This window comes from Delphinapterus leucas, unplaced genomic scaffold, assembly GCF_059928025.1.
Source record: "Delphinapterus leucas isolate spDelLeu-1000000601 "Yukka" unplaced genomic scaffold, BTC_Dleu_Yukka2 spDelLeu_asBTCV2_sq25, whole genome shotgun sequence".
Lineage (NCBI taxonomy): Eukaryota > Metazoa > Chordata > Mammalia > Artiodactyla > Monodontidae > Delphinapterus > Delphinapterus leucas.
Genome location: NW_028322234.1, coordinates 2,482,494 through 2,500,354, shown reverse-complemented (window position 1 = coordinate 2,500,354; position 17,861 = coordinate 2,482,494). Strand labels below are relative to the sequence as shown.

The 17,861-nt window shown below is 38.9% G+C and overlaps 1 long non-coding RNA gene across 2 annotated transcripts in view; it reads left to right on the top strand.

The window, feature by feature from the left end:
• Positions 1-17,861, top strand: part of LOC149744021 (uncharacterized) — a 64,943-nt gene that overhangs the window by 32,564 nt on the left and 14,518 nt on the right. The window lies entirely within an intron of this gene.

Sequence of the window (17,861 nt, the reverse complement as noted above, 5' to 3'; positions counted from 1 at the left end):
ATAATAGTATTTATGATCACTCTCCTGATTTCACAGATGAGCAGATGAGAAACCTGGAGCCCCAGTGGGTACATAATCACCCAAGGGCATAGATATCAGCTCTTACATCTTCTGCCAACCATCACAAAGATGCTTTTACATATTTTTTTCCCCTTTATGCTGAATGTCCCTCACTGAAAGGTCATAAGGATGACAAAGATGTTTCTGAAAATTAGAAAGGGAGGAGTAAAGCCACTTTTTGTTGAGAAAGAGCGTGCAGATCAGTAAAAACAGCCACAGGGAATATAGGAATGAAAAATTCAGGGTAGAATTTGGCCTACTGGCCCAGATGGGAATAAACTAGTTGCGATGTTTAATGTGAAGCTATAGAAAAGTTAATAGGTTTGTGAACAAATGTTCCAAACTCTCAGCTCAGAGTATGATTTCCCAATTCAAGAAACTTTTCTACCCTGAGGGTAACAAGTTTTACTCAGCTTTTGTGCAAAGAAACTGCCACTATTTCATATTTTCTTTTCTTTTTCTGTTTCCTTAATAAAAGTATTCAGTATTACTTGGTGGAGTTCTGCCCTATTGTTTGATATCATGACACTTTCTTCCAGGCAGTGCGGTGTCCTGTCATTGGGAGCCATTGGTGCTAACCAGAATGGTGTACAGTACCAGGGAGTATGCTAGTATATTGAGTTATATCCCATATTCTTATGTAATTCACAAACCAGCCCTTGAAAAGAACTCAATTTCGGACCTGTGTGATGTCATTTGTGGTATACTTAAGCCACACTTTATTTTTAATTTGATATATGCTCATTAAAAAACATTATCTTACTTGCTTTAGGGTCACACAACTAGTAAGTGAAGGAACCAGTCTTCCAAACTCCATTATTTGCATTTTTAAAAATTGTTTAGCATTTATATGAAGGCAAAAATTAACCTTCCAGCTCTGTTATCAATTTCTGTATCCCAGTGGATATACCAATGTCCTCTGAAGTTGCATAGCTCTGATTTGTCATGAGGTGGCAATGTGACAACACCTTGAATTGGATCTATGATGAATTCCCCCACCTTGGTGAATTTCTGAGGGAGCTGTCCAGAGCTGAGTTTGCTATGGAATGGCCACTGAGTGAGGAGGCATGAGAACAGACTTCTAGGGCTTGAATATTTGATTTTATGCACATCCAGTCTTAGCTTCTAGCTGAAGAATCCTAATGTGGAACCCTAGGAGAATTTGCTTTCTGGATTTCAAATACAAAAGTTCAAAGCGGTCAGGTTCTATTTAAAAAGCCCACATGCAAAAGTAAGTGAAGTACCTTGAAATTGCCAGTGAAGAGGTCATCCTGAAATCTACAGAGTAAAAAAATGAGTTTTAGAGGAGGAAAATATGTTTTCAAATAAGGGAATGTATATTATAGCTTTTCAAATTCCATTCATTCAGAGAAAGTGAATAAACAGGGATAAAAGACCTTGAACAAGACTCTTTTTCATGTCTATTTAAATAAGAACTTTATTCAATTTGTGGTACTATTAAATAGGAATACAATATTAAATAGCTTAAAACTTATAGTGGTATTTCTTATATCCAAATATGTGAAGAGAATTTTATATAATTTATTATGGCTCATTCTGAGGTGGCTCTGAAATTATGAATTGTGAACACTGTCTAATACTTTTCCCTAAAATATTAATAAATTTATACTTATGTATTCTTAAAACTTCAAATATTATATTAAAATAATGTTCATATTATCATTTAAAGATCTAGAATGTAATTTCCCAGTCTTGATTTTAATTCGATTATATGAAAGCTGAAAATATAAGATTGTAACACTTTTTCTTAGATTGTGGTTATTTTTTAAAAAGTCATTCACCTGTTGAATCATTCAGTAGATATATAGTGGCACATTCCAAGCTGTGGTCACGTGGTTCCAGCCTCCATTAGACTTATAGTCTAGTGCAGGAAAGGTTAAGTAAACTGAAGCTTAAAATGCACGATAATAAGTGCTATGATGGGGTTGGTACAGCGTATTATAATCACACACTGCAGGATCCTCTTATTTGAATTTGGTGGGGGGGCTGGTCAGAGAGAGTTCCCAGGGAAAGTGATATGGAAGGTGATACCTGAAGTATTAGTAGAATTCAGCCAAGCAAAGAGATGGAGAAGAATCTTTCAGTCACAGTGAGCATAATATGTGAAAGTATGGAGACAAAAGAAGATGTGGTGTTCTTCGAAGAGAAGTTAAATTTAACTAAAAGTTAGAATTCTTAAAAGATAAAACAGGGACTGGGGATAATAAATAAGACTGAGGCAGTAAGCTGAGGTTGTACCATGGAAGCATGAACATCCTTCTAAGACCATCGGGATTCTGTAGTAAGGTTTTAAATAAGGAAGCTGCCTGGTCAGGTTCACATTTTAGAAAAGTCATTTCAGTGTAAAGAAAAGATCACGGTTAGGTGAGAGCCTAAGTCTAGAGGCCGAGGGACTCTTTTGGAATCTGCTACAGTGGTTCCAGATGATACATGATGCTGGCCTCAACTAGAATAGCACTAAGTGTTGATGGAGAGAAGTAGCTGGAATCATCATTTTTTAGAAGATTAAATTGAGAGAGCTTCACAGCTGTTTGGAAGTAGAGGAGGGTGAGAATATGAGGTCAGGGAAGCTAATTAGATTTCTGGAATCTGCAGCAGTGGTGGCTGGTTCCACTTCCAAAGATAGAAAACACAGAAGTTTGCAAGTGAAGGTAGTGAGATCATTTGGGGGCATAGAAAGTTTTATGTTTCTGTAGGACTCTAAATGAAATGGCTAGCAGAAATTTGGGCCTGTGGATTTTAAAGCTCAGGAATGAGATGTGACCTAGAGATATAAAGTTTAGAACTTTTATCAGGTGGATGGTAATTGAGCATTTAGGAATGGATGATATTACCCAAGGAAGATGTTGAAGAGATTCTCAAACTTTGGGGTCAGATGAATTACCCAGGAGGTGTGATAAAATTCAGAATCCTGGGCACCAACTCCAGAGTCTTACTGAGTAGTTATAGGATGTAGCTCACAAATCTACACGCTTGACAAATAGAGTTCCTTACCATGGTTTTGATGCAGATGATCCTCTGACCCCACTTTCAAGTAAAAGGAAAAGTGGATCTTGCATAGGAGCCTAAGTAGTATCAGCACATAAAAGATGGACAGAGGAGGAGGAACCCGGAAAGAAGGCTGGTGAAGAAGTAACCATAGGTGTGGAAGGAAAATTAAAAGTATAAAATATCAATGATCACATGGAAAGAGAATCAGTATAAGAGAAGGAATCATCGACAGGGCCAGAAGTGTTGAGACAGGAAGTAAAGATAAAGGCTGGAATACACCTACTACATGTAACAAAATGGAGGTCATAACAAAGTTGGCAAGAATAGTTTCAGTAGAATAATGTGGGCTGAAGCCAGATTGCAGTGGGTTGAGGGTTGAATATGATATGAGGATGAAGAGACATGAAGCAGAGACAAAATCTTTTAAAAGTAGTTAGAAGGGATGGAGGAGGTTGCTACAGCAGGATATGGGTAGGGGTGAATGTTTTAGGAAGGAAACAGCGTGAGTCAAAGTCTTATCTCACCCTTGGCCTGGTCTTATCTCTAATTTTTTTGGAGCTTTTCATCTTATCAACTTATGAATGGATATATTATACAATTCAGCAATAAAAAGAATGGGTTGTGTGTTAAGTTTATGTCGAAATTTCTAAGAAACTACCAAATACTTTTCCACAGAGCTGTTCTGTTTTACATTTGGATATTGGGGAGCAAATTAAGGTGCTGCTTTGTGTTTTGTGCATTATGGTTATGCCAAAAAATACTGAAATATGCCTGAATATTAGCCTGACCCCTAGTGGTGGTCCACATCCATGGGGCTAAACGTGGAACTGAGTTTTTTCTACGCTTTCCATCACATGAGCTGCCACTCCACCTCCATCGTTTCTTGCAAACACATAACAGTAGAGAGATGGTGTAAATATGCCCAAACAAATTTAGATGGTGTACTGCGGGGTCCAGTGGGGCAGAAGGAGGGAAGTCCTTACACCCTGCTACCTGCTTGAGATCAATACCTGCTGTCATAGCTTCAGCATCACCACCATCCGGGGGACTTTGAGAAAAATACTGAACTTCATTTAAGCTCAATTTCCTCATATTTACAACGACGATTATAGTAATACCTACCTTAGAGTGATTAAGTGAGGTTAAATGAGATTGTGTATGTAAAGCGCCTAACACAGTTCAGCCCAGAGTTGACATTCACGAAAGAGCAGGTGTTCATATTTCATAATGATAAAAACAATCAATAATGTAGTCAAACCCTACAATGAAATTTTATTCATGATATTTTTTTTTCTGGTTCTCATTTGCTTGCATTCCATGTTAATGTTCTCTATTTCAATTGGAACCTCTTTAAATTTAGGACTGGGTTTTATTTGATAAAGATAAAAGCCACAACCATACCAACAATAACATCCTCTATTATTTTAGAGTAACTATATATCAAGACATTGCTAAAATATTTCTTATGTAAAATTTAATGCTGAAACAGTTTTATGAGGTAGGCAAAGATCTCAGATGGTCTATGTTAAAGATTTTCATCTGTACCTTTTTCACCCAGACCCCACATCTTGACTCCTTGATGTGCTGGCCCTGCCAGTGGCAATGATAATATCAGTTACAGATGGTTGATACAAGAAATACAAAGATTATGTACAAAGTATTGATATTGATACTGATATTGATAAAGCTAGCTTTCTTCTCTTTGAGCTTTTCCATTCTAGAAAGCTAGCTCTCACCGAGAAAAAAAGCTACCTCTTATTTAACCCTTGAGAAACAAAAACAGAATGAACAAAAATCTATTTGTTTCTTTTATTACCCCAACGATACTAGGGCTGACTGTTGTTATTTTTAATTATTATGTTTCCAGGTATTTTTCCCCCGCACTCAACTGACTGATTAATAACCACATAATTTCTCTTTAACAATGACTTCTTCAGCTTATGTCAGAACAAATAATGAACATCCAGAACTATAAAGGACAAACCAGAACATTAATCCTTATGTCCCTTATTCATTGGCCAACAAACTTACTAGGCCTCTTACTGAACTCATTTGCGCCCCTACGCAACTTTCAATAACCTTAGGCACAGTGGTCCCTTTATGAGAAGGCACTGTGATCACTGGCTTCTGCCATAAAGCAAAAGCATCTGTAGGCCGCTTTCTATCACCCGGGGCACCAATCCCTCTTATCCCTATGCTAGTAATTATTGAAACTATTAGCTTATTTATCCAACGAACAGCCCTAGCCCTATGACTAACAGACAGTATCACAGCCGGTCACCTGTTAATTCACCTAATCAGAGGAGCATCCCTTTCCCTATTAAGCATGAATCCTCCCACAGCCCTCATTATATTTATTAGTCTTGTTCTTCTCACTTTTCTCGAATATGCAGTAGCCCTTATTCAAGCTTACGTGCTCACCCTGTGAGTGAGCCTCTACCTACACAATGACACCTAATGACTCACCAAACCCATGCGTATCATATAGTAAATCCTCGTCCCTGACCTCTTACAGGAGCCCTCTTAGCCCTTCTCTTAGCATCCCATCTAGTCATATGATTCCATTTTAACTCAACTTTTTTATTATCCTCGGGCTGATTAACTAGTATGTTAACAATATGTCAATGATGATGAGACATCACCAGGGAAAGCACTTTTCAAGGCCATCACACACCAGTTTCATTCAAAAAGGATGTTGATATGGCATAATTCTGTTTATTATTTCAGAGGTTCTCTTTTTTATAGGCTTCTTCTGAGGTTTTCATCACTCAAGTCTTGCCCTTACACTTGAACTAGGTGGTTGCTAACCACCAACAGGCATTCACCCCCTAAATCCATTAGAAGTACCACTTTTCAACACCTGTCTTACTGGCCTCTGGAGTACCTATTACCCAAGCTCATGACAGCTTGATAGAAGGAAATTGTAAGCATATTCCTCAAGCTCTTTTGATTACAATCTCCCTAGTTTACTTTACACTACTGCAAGCCTCAGAATATTATGAAACAGCTTTTACAATCTCAGATGGAGTACACAGGTCAACAGTCTTCATAACCAAAGGTTTCCATGGCCTACACATGATCATTGGCTCTACTTTTCCTCATTGTCTGCTGCCTGTGCCAACTACAGTTTCAAATCATTTCAGATTTGAAGCCACTGCCTGATACACTTTGTAGACATAGTATGGCTGTTTCTATACATCCCCATTTATTGATGAGGGTCTATTCTGTTTTTTCTTTTATTGGGGTAGAGTTGTTTTACAATGTTGTGTTAGTTTCTACTGTACAGTGAAATGGAGTTGAGGGTGTGTTCTTTTAGTATCAATTAGTTGTCTTCCAGTCAATTAGTACAATCTGAAAAGAATAATAAACCGTATAGCATTAACCACAAACATAGTACTAGCTTCACTACTTGTACTTAGCGAATTCTGACTTCCCCGACTAAAGACAGATACAGAAGAATCAAGTCCTTACAAATGCGGATTTGACCCCATAGGATTTTCCATAAAGATTTTCCTGGTAGCCGTTACATTTCTCCCCTTGATCGAGAGAAATTGCCCCCCTTCGGCCCCTGCCCTGAGCAGTCCAAACTAGCAACCTAAAAACAATACTCATCATAGCACTAATCCTGATCTCACTACTAGCAGTAAGTATAGCCTGTGAGTGAACTCAAAAGGGATCAGAATGACACAAATATGATAATTAGTTTAAATGAAAACAAATGATTTTGTCTCGTTAAACTATGATTAAACTCATAATTACTGAGTATCTTTTGTCTACATAAATATTATTCCAGCATTCACAGTTTCCCTTATAGGGCTATTAATTTATTGATCTCACTTAATATCTTCTCTGCTATGTCAGGAAGAAATAATATTATCATTATTCATTATAGCAACCCTAATAATTCTAAATGTCCATTTCACTCTAGCTAGCATAATACTCGTCATCTGACTAATATTCATAACCTGAAAAGCTGCGCTAGGTTATCCCTGCTAGGAATATTATCAAACACCTATGGCACTGATTGCATCGAAATACAAACCTTCTCCAGTGTTAAAATTACTGTTCTAACTATTATATTCATGCCACTAACACGTTTATCGAAAAGCAATATAATTTGAATTCACACCACAACCTACAGCATACTAATTAGTTTTGTTAGTCTTTACCTTTCTAACAGCAGCCTTAACTTTAATCTTCTCTGACCCTCTGTCAGCACCTTTACCAACTCGAACGGCATGACTCTTACCACTAACACTCAGAGCTAGGCAATTCCAGCTACCTAAAGAATCACTGGCTTGGGAAAAAAGCAAACAAACTGTCTATTACTATATTAATCATACTACATATATTCTTAATCTTAACATTCAAGGCCATGGAAATGATTCCATTCTACAGCTGATTTGAAGCAACACAAGTCCCAACATTAGTTATTATTACTTGATGAGGAAACCAAACAGAACGGCTTAATGCAGGACTCTACTTTTTTATTTTACTCACTAGTGGCATCCCTTCCACTTCTAGTTGCACTAATGTCTATCCAAAATACTACAGGCTCGCTAAACTTTTTAACAATGCAGTACTGAGCCCAAACAATATCTAACTTTTGATCCCATATTTTCACACGATTAGTGTGTAAAGTGGCTTTTATAGTAAAAATACCCCTTTATGGGTTACACCTATGATGTCAAAAATGCACGTAGAAGCCCTTATCGCCTGATCTATGATTCTTGCAGCCCTACAACGCAAACATGGTGGCTACGAATCACAATAATCCTGAAACCCCTAGCAAAGTATGTAGGGTACCCATTCCTTATATTGTCCTTCTAAGGAGTAATTATAATGAGCTCAATCTGCTTGCACAAAACAGACTTAAACTAGCTCATCACATGCGCCTCCGTTAAGCACGTGTCACTTGTCATAGTAGCTCTTCTTACCCAAACACCTTCAAGTTCCATAGGAACTAGGGCCCTAATAATCACCCACAGCCTCACATCGTCTATATTATTTTGCCTGGCAAATTCAAATTATCAGCGTGTTCATAGCTGAAACATAATTTTAGTCCGTGGTCTACAAACATTTCTTCCACTAATGGCAACATGATGACTACTAGTAAATCTTACAGACCTAGCCCTGCCCCCAACAATCAACTTAATCAGAGAACTATTTGTAGTAATATCTTTCTTCTAGTCCAATATCACTATTATCCTCACAGGGGCTAAGACAGTATTACCGCCCTATACACTCTCTCTGTATTAATCATAACACAACGAGGTAAATATATGTATCATACCAACAATATCAAACCACCATTTACATGAGAAAACACCCTCATAACTCTTGACCTATTACCCCTTCTGCTCCTATAACTCAACCCAAAATTATTTGGGGACCTAGGTACTGTAATAGAGTTTAACAAAAACATTAGGCTGTGAAGTAAAAGAAGCTTAAATCTCCTTTTTACTGAAAAGCTTAGCCTTTTCTCGGGTGAGCCTCCTCACTCTGGAAAGCTAGCTCTTACCCAAAGCCAGCTACCGCTTATTTACCCCTGAGAAACAAAAACAGAATGAGCGAAAATCTGTTTGCCTCTTTCATTTCCGCAAAGATAATAGGGCGCCTGTTGTTATTTTATTTTATTTTTTAAAATTAATTAATTTAGCTATTTATCTTTGGCTGCGTTGGGTCTGAGTTGCTGCACGCAGGCTTTCTCTAGTTGTGGCGAGCCAGGGTTACTCTTCGTTGCCGTGCGTGGGCTTCTCATTGCGGTGGCTTCTCTTGTTGTGGAGCACGGGCTTCAGGCTTGTGGGCTTCAGTAGTTGTGGCTCGCGGGCTCTAGAGCGCAGGCTCAGTAGTTGTGGTGTACGGGCTTAGTTGCTCTGCGACATGTGGGATCTTCCCGGACCAGGGCTCGAACCCCTGTCCCCTGCATTGGCAGGTGGATTCTTAACCACTGCACCACCAGGGAAGTCTTGTTATTGTTCTAATTATTCTGTTTCTGAGCATTTTATTCACATCCAACCAACTCAGCTACCTCCTCAATGAGGAGAAATGTGGGCATCTGTGACCTCCTCAGACTCAGTATCTCACGAGCGTTTGTTACTCTGGAGAAGAGAAGACACAACACCAGGAATGGCCAGTACCTGATGATTATTCCAATCAGCCATTTGGCAATTTAAGATAGTTGCATTCTTTTTCCCACCCCACCCTGAGCACATTTATTTCCTTTTTTTTTCACTGTAGTAGCTGAGTTTCACCCTAAAATAGTCAAAGGATTCTATTCACATTTTGTCCTTGTAGATTAATGATAGTGTTAAGACACACAGTTCCTTCATGGAAAGTAAGAAAGCGTCTTCTTGGCCACATGTGATTAGCACCATCCAGACTTCTGCCTCACATGCCTGGTGAGGCGTGCATTCTCTTCAGTATCCAGTTGTTTTTCAAGAGAGATGTGTAAATTAAAGTAGTGACAACGATGTTAACATATGTGTTAGGCAACAAAATAGATGGCGCTGATGCAGATGGTGTTACAAGTTGTATTTTCAACTTGGGTCTGCATTTGGAAAATATTTCTACTATTTCCTTCCTTCAATGTCATCAATTTTAATGGCTTCTATTCCATCTAATTTTTAAGCTGTAAATATATTCTAGTATTTGAAAAGGAAATCAAAATGATCCTTTGTAACAGAGGCTGAACCTAGTTTGTTTTCTCAGCAAAATTAGTCTTCAGTTTATATGTATCTAAATGCTGGATTATGAGTTCCCAAATCCGTAATTTACCCTAGAATTCTTCAGTTAATAAAAACCGATGTGAGAATAAGTTTGTATCATATGATTATTAAAAAACCTCTGAGCAAGCATTTAAATATTAGGAGATTTCATATAAAAAATCTTCCTTTGGGCTTCTCTGACAAATCAATGGTTTCGAAATGCTTTCAGAGACCTGAGTAGGGCCTGGACAAGTCATACGCACTAACACTCTCCTATCAGCCTGAGAGCCCCTGGACAGTTTTGACTTTTGCTTAATATCAGTGGATATTTAGTCTACTGAAATATTTTAATCCATCTTTCCCTGTAGAAATTTGAACCTAAATTTAAAGGGGCTTTTCTAATGCAGTTCAAGCCAACAGGTATAATTCATTTTAAAGGTAATTTTTAGGACTAGCTTCAAAGTGTCTAGGCAAACATTTATTTAATTTCCTATGTTTCTGTAGAAATGATAATACCTAACAAATATTACTTACTCTTTGTCACATGCTGTGGTTTACATATCTCATATTTTAATTCTTACAACAAGCCTTAAGGTAGGTGCTAAATGCTATTATTAGTTTAACAAGGACAACCTGAACCTTCAAGAGGTATGTACATTGCCCAAGGTCGCAAAGCTTGCAAGAGGTTGAGCTGGGAAAATCTTTTCTCTAAAATTCATGTTCTTAACCACTCACTGTCTTACTCTGACATATATGTTCTGAACTAGTTTCAAATGTATCTTTAAAAATAATTTAAATATGGATACTTTAAAACACATAAATATATAAATAGGGATATTTATATAAAGAAACATTTATCCTCGTTCTGAAGTAAAGGCTCCAGATACTCTCTGCTCCCTATGTCCCCTTTTAGGTCACAAAGGGACCTCTTTTTATGCATTGTCCACCAAAGGGGTCAGGGTTTGAATTCTCCCCTAGTCTTTTCCTTTTTTCCCTGTTGTAAATGAATTACGTATATGCCCTGAAGTAATTAGCAAAGACGCTGTTGTTCAGGTGAATTTTAAAATAATTAATCTGACCTAATACCTGTCAAGAATAATTAGGAGAAAATATGTCCTCCCTGAGCAGCTCTTTCAAGCTAAGATGCTAAAGCACGATGTCTCCTGTGTGTGCACTGCATGTGCACTGCGTGTGCACTGTGCTAAAAGTGAGAGGGCTAAAAGTGAGAGTAAATCTTAATGGTTTTAGAGGAAATGCTAAAATGATACCTCTTCAATTGCCACCTGGGCATCAGCTCTTCAGTTTCTATATCTGAATAAAAACAAGAAGCTGAACTAACGACAGGGATTCTGACATGAGTGATATCAGTGACTCCTTAAGACATTGTGGTTTGCAATTAAAACTTAAAAACTAATCCCTCCTCTTCCAAAAGGCTTTTGAATGAAGTCACATGCCCCATTTCACAGCCTGTTAATTTTCTTATCATAAGAGCTATTCAACTGTCTTCTAACCCTCTCTCCCATCCCCTACCTGTCCTTTTTTAAATGTTTAGCATCCTTAGTAATCTAATTAACTGGTGAAATTTCTCATGTAATAACCAAGTCCTAAGCAGTATGTTTCGAGAAAGATATTTTAGGAAAAATCAATAAGCAAGCTTTACCCACAGATGCAGTTTGTCAAGAAGGGGAGATAATCTCTGGCTGCAATGACGGCAGGTTTGAATATGATGACATTTGCTGTCCATGATTGTCTGGAGCCCTAAGCACTGCTCTGTCATTGTATAGCAACCTCTCTGCATGCCCTCTAACCTTGCCTTCTAATATATTAAGGGGCTTGTGGAAGAGGATAACACTGGAGAACTTATATCTCACATCGCCACGCAGTTCAGAGTTAATAATTTCCTTATTAAACCTATGAACCCTTCACGTTTTGTAGTCCTGCCTGCCCAACCCCCTTCTAAGTTAGTTTCTAGGCAAACCAATAAACATGGAATTACATTAAGCTCCTTATTTCAAGGCTGCAGTTCAGGATTTTGCTGCATATTTGTTGGCTCATTTATGGAGACTGCAGCATAATATTCATTAATTCTGTTTAATCTCCAGTACTTCAGTGATTTGATTCTCAACCACATTACCTATGCCAGTTTGTCCATGTTTAAACCACCCCAGTGCTGTGATGCTGTTCTATATGTTGATTACCCAAAGGTTCTGTGAGCTCTAGTCTGGAATCACAGAGGCAGATTATCCACCATTTCCAGTTCTTGGTGATCACTCAGCACTTGAAGGTAACCTATTAGAAAATTTAAAATTTCAGCATCTGTCTTGAATGGCCAACATATCTGTAGCTGACTTTTAATAAGAAAGAATGTGCAGTTTAGGAATAGTCTGAAAAGGTAATAAGCATTTGCAAAAAGAAGGACATTGTTTGCTTTGACAAATTAAGGTTTTGATGTGAAAAAGAGCTTCTTGGAAATATCCCTTTATTGATATGAATCAAGGAATTGAGGTTTTAATTTCAAACTTACCCAGCACTATGTGAGAATGAATATTAATCTTCCAGCAGAACTGTTCTCTGTTTTGAATGTTGAATGTTTTGAGACATTCTCTAAAACACTCTTGCAAGTACTCTCTCGCTCTCTCTTTCTCTTTCTCTTTGTGTGTGTGTATGTGTGTGTGTGTACATCTACGTCTTCACAACCAAACAAAAACATAAATTAAATGTTTACTCTCTAGTTTCATAACATAAAGTAATCACTGATATTGGTCACACTGAAGGGTGGCTTGGAAAGGAGAGAAGTGAAGTCCTTTCAAATGCCGATTCAATATCTTTCCTTCACCTGCTTTCTGGTGGGGAAGGGTGTATAAGGCTGGGTGAAAAAAGTCAATTGAGTAGTTTTTGCAGGCTCAACCAAACTGTAATAGTTAATAATAGTTTTACTGGCAGGGTCTGGAACGGTGGTGCTCCTGTGTGTCGCTGGTGATGGAGGCTCTGCCAGGATTTCTCATTGTGCCCCCATCACTAGTGACACAGGAGCACCACTGTTTCACACCCTGCCAGTAAAGCTACTATCCGTCACTGAGAATTTGCGTGCATCTGTTCTTTTTTTTTTTTTTGCGTGCATCTGTTCTAACAGCTAGTATTACTTTTCACTTCTAAAAGTACCGTGAGCCCTGTGATAGGATAACTTGAATCAGTAGAACCACAGAACACTCTTCACTGCCCGCTGTGTGCCACATAGTACTGCAGATTCCAAGGATTCTACAGTCATTAAAACAAGAAAGGGCCCTACCTCCATTCAGTTGTTAAAGTAGCAGGGAAAACAGACATAAACTATTGCAATGAGTCTATTAGTTATGCACATGTAAAGAAAGGCAAAATAGAAATTCAATGGCTATGGAACACACAGTAAGATCTAAATTACTCTAGCAATGATGAATTATATTTTTTAATTTATTAATGCTTATTTCCAAATGTTAGTTTGTACAAACATAAATCTGGATTTCATGTTACACCGAGGGAACTGTGTACAGAGTAGGCTAGTAGACTCAGTAGGTTAAACTGTTTCTTTCTTTTATATATATATAAATATATATATATATATATGTATATTTATGTATTTATGTATGTATGTGTGGCTGCGTTGGGTCTTCCTTGCTACGCGCAGGCTTTCTCTAGTTGCAGCGAGCAGGGGCTACTCTTCATTGCGGTGTGCGTGCTTCTCATTGCGGTGGCTTCTCTTGTTGTGCAGCACGGGCTCTAGGTGCACGGGCTTCAGTAGTTGTGGCTCACGGGCTCTAGGGCGCAGGCTCGGTAGTTGTGGTGCATGGGCTTAGTTGCTCCGCGGCATGTGGGATCTTCCTGGACCAGGGATGGAACCCATGTCCCCTGCATTAGCAGGCAGATTCTTAACTGCTATGCCACCAGGGAAGTCCCTAAACTGTTTCTTAAAATAGGTGTGTTTTTTTTTTTTTCCTTTGAGCTATCAGGGTATTTAGAAAACATTTCACCTAATCCTTCTCCAGGTAAGGAGAAATGTCTTATCCAAACTAATAATACCATCTTTTTAAATGAATGGAATATTTAGTGTATACTAGGAACTATGTTATTCTCTACTTTTAACCAATTTTTATTGTGAAATTTAGTATCCTTAAGGATGAGTCTATAATAAAAGATATGTAGGTCACTGATTTATCAAAAAAAAAAAGAAAAAAGAAAAAAGAAAAAAGACACGTATGTAATGCCACTCAGGTCAAGAAATGGATAATTGCTTGCTTCCCAGATTTGTTGAGCAGCCCAGCCTACTTCTGACTCCATTCCTTCCCCCCTCCCTACTGCCCTTCTTCTGAGGGTCATGATTATAATTTAGCTTTTCTTTATAGTTTTACACATTCACATGCGTTCAAAAATGATGTTTTTTAGGGCTTCCCTGGTGGCGCAGTGGTTGGGGGTCCGTCTGCTGATGCGGGGGGCGCAGGTTCGTGCCCCGGTCCGGCGGGATCCCGCGTGCCGCAGAGCGGCTGGGCCCGTGAGCCACGGCCGCCGAGCCTGCGCGTCCAGAGCCTGTGCTCCGTGGCGGGAGAGGCCGCGGCGGTGAGAGGCCCGCGTACCGCAAAAACAAACAAAAATGATGTTTTTAAATGTACTTTTAACTTCAGATAAACTGATTTGTAGTAGTGTATATGCCTTTATGTCTATCTTCTTTCACACAACTCAACATTTGTGATAGTAATTCATGTTCTTTTTTGTAGCATTACCTTGGTCATTTTCATTCTATTGTATGAATGTATCACAATTTATTCTACTGTAAGTATTCTAAAATTAATCCATTTTAGAATAAATGGCATTTGTTCGTCTGACTGATATGAATAGCATAACTCTAAATAGTCTTGTGCTTGTTTCTTGGAACACATATGCATATATTTCTATCTCCTAATTCTCAAAATTTGGTGTTATGCTATATCCCACACTCATGTTTCTGTAGAATTCAAAGATATATTCTTATGAAAGAAAGTTGGAAAGGAAGGACAGGCTGAGGTAACATAACAGAACCAGATGTACTGAATTGGTTGCCTGATTGCAGTCTCACAGATTTTTGGTTCAGTATCTGATGGGTTAAGCTGAGTTCCTTCACGTGTCACTGAAACAAATGAATAGAAGAAGTAAATGATCAGTGTCATCTTTATCGTTACTAATTCTTTGTTTAACCTTTGGTAATATGGGTGAGATGCAATGCCTTCCTGCTCTTATGCTTGGTTCAACCATTTTTATTGCATTATTTCTGTTCTTTTGTCTGGCTAAGTTTTTCCCATCACAGAGTATGCTGTTCCCTTTGCCCGAAATATGTTCTTATTGTAAAACATTGGTCGCATGACTAACTCCTTTTGTTATTGAGGTAAAGCTGACGTACAGTGTTAGTTGCAAGTGTATGACCTAATAGTTCAGTATTTGTATACACCGCTAAGTGATCACTATAATAAGTCTAGTTACCCTCTGTCACCTTACACAGTTACAAACAATTTTTTTTTCTTGTGATAAGAACTTCTAAGATTTACTATCTTAGATTCTTTCAAATATGGAACTCCTCCCTTCCTTCTCAGGATCATTTCATCTGAACTCGGAAATCTTCTTTGATAGTCCTACCGCCCCCAGTCACTCTCTATTACATTTACCCCTTATAATTGCTGTTAGTTAATTCATCTCTTCAATGGTTATCTTGTTTATAGTTTATTCTTTTTTCTGGTCCCTCCTTTCCCTGCCTTCCAGAAATATAAGCACCAGGAATCTCATTTCTTTTGTAGAACAAGTTAGCTACAGTATGTGGAACAATACCAGTTCATAATAGGTGCTCAATAAATGTCTAATGAATAAATGGAAGAAAGGAAGGTAGAGGTTTGGAAGGAGGCCAAGCAGTAAAGAGACTATTTGCATGTTTCAAAAATGCTGTAATTCTTCATGACAGGTGTAAAAGAGGAGATTTGTGGATTCAGATCTTATAAGGAGACTAAGCAATCAAAGATACCAAACCATTGAAGGTTAGAAAGAAGCAGGGAGCTCAGTGTTTCCACACAGTGAGGCAGACTGAAAGCAATAAGGGAAACCAAAAGCCCAGGACGGTGTGTGACTGTCATTCCAATGTTCTATATACCTCTTTGCCAAGCTATACATACATGAATTCCTAACAGTCTGACTAATGTTCATCTCAAAGAAAGAATCTGAGTCAAAGTGACCTCAGGGTTACTAGCCATGGAAACAGAGGAGGGAGAGTGTGGTCATTAGACGCTGTTGTCAAAGAACAAAGGAGGGACAAAAAATAGAAGTTTGGTGCTCTCCCACATTGATTTGGAGGAAATTGGCCAACATCCAATGTGAGCAAGGCAGTTGGGTAACCCTGGGAGAATGAGTCGTCTTGGCAGGCTCGCAGAAGTGCCTGCTTGTGTCGATCATCACTGTAATGACAGATACCAAGGGTCAATATTTACAAGGGTCCACTAGGATGAGTAGTAAGATGAGTCTAGGAGTGGTCCCCAGGAAATCACAGAGCAGTGAGGCTCATAGAAGAGATATAAATTCCAGGAGTTGACCAAACTGTTAGCTATAAAGGAAATGTATATTTAACACATGAAGAAAAGAGAGCCAAGTACTACTGTAGGCAGATCCAATAGGAATGTAATATAATACTTGTGGTTACAGACGGGGAAAATGTTTAAATATCTGTAGTGTCAAACTGCCATATATTAACCCTTTAGTCAAACACGGTTTCTACCCATTTAGGCTATTTTCCTTCCCTGCCAAAGATGGCAACTTTCATTTTACCATGTTAGTGAGTAAGGGAAATGACCCATTTTACAGACAACTTGGCAAGACTATAAGTAAGAAAAGGAGGGCATGAACTGTGTCCTGTAGGTAACAAAATGCTTTTCTAAAGTCATTGCTGGGGAAATAGTAAAACATTACAACCCAGGAAGTCCAGGTAAATTATATGAGAGAGTAGTCAGTAGATGTCACAGGGTCAAAATACAAGCATTTCTGAGAGGAAAAGTAAAAGGCTTTGATGTGATGTCTCTGACACCTAAGTGGAGCAGAGAATCTGAGGCAGAGATCCATGCCTCTCATTTGTGAGAGCTCAAATAGGGAGGGTTGTGCTGAGTAATTTTGCTTGGCAATGAACTTAATACCTCCCTCCTCTTCCCCTCCCCCCACAAAAAGCAAAATTAAACTAGGTAGCAGAGGTAGATCATCTCCCTCCTAAAGCCGACTCAGCATTCCACAGCATTTATACATCAAATTCCAAGAACTAGGCTATAAAATGTGGAGTTCATTTTGCCACCTTGCAAAAGGAGCTTCAGCTTCTCATTTCTCTTACCTTGTGATGAGGAGGCCTTGAATGGGTCGTTCCTGAGGACCAAAGAGACCCAAAGAGTGATAATGGCATCCCAACCTTGATCTCTGTCTCCCCTAAGAACTGCCAAGCCCTGTGGGCCTTGAGGAATTTTCTGTTTCTCCCCCAATCTCTAGGAACAAAGGTGTGACTGACTCTTTCAACTGAGTGACTCTCAAGGATCTGTAGAGAATGAACTCTTTCATTAAAGTAGCACAGGAAATCCCAATGCTAAGAGGAGAAGCCAGTCTCAGTACAACCCTATGAAACTAGAAACATCTTATTCTCTAGTCTAGGGGTAAGGCAATGAAAATTCTCAGTTCCTGCCTCACTTAGAGGTAGTACAGGTCAGGACTTCCCTGGTGGTGCAGTGGTTAAGAATCCGCCTACCCATGCAGGGGACATGGATTCGATCCCTGGTCCGGGAAGATCCCACGTGTCGCAGAGCAACTAAGCCCGTGCACCACAACTATGGAGCCTGTGCTCTAGAGCCCGTGAGCCACAACTACTGAGCCCACGTGCCACAACTGCTGAAGCCCACATACCTACAGCCCATGCTTCTCAACAAGAGAAGCCACTGCAATGAGGAGCCCATGCACTGCAAGGCAGAGTAACTCCCACTCGCCCCAACTAGGGAAAGCCCGCCCGCAGCAACGAAGACCCAACACAGCCAAAAATAAATAAAATAAATTTCAAAAAATGTT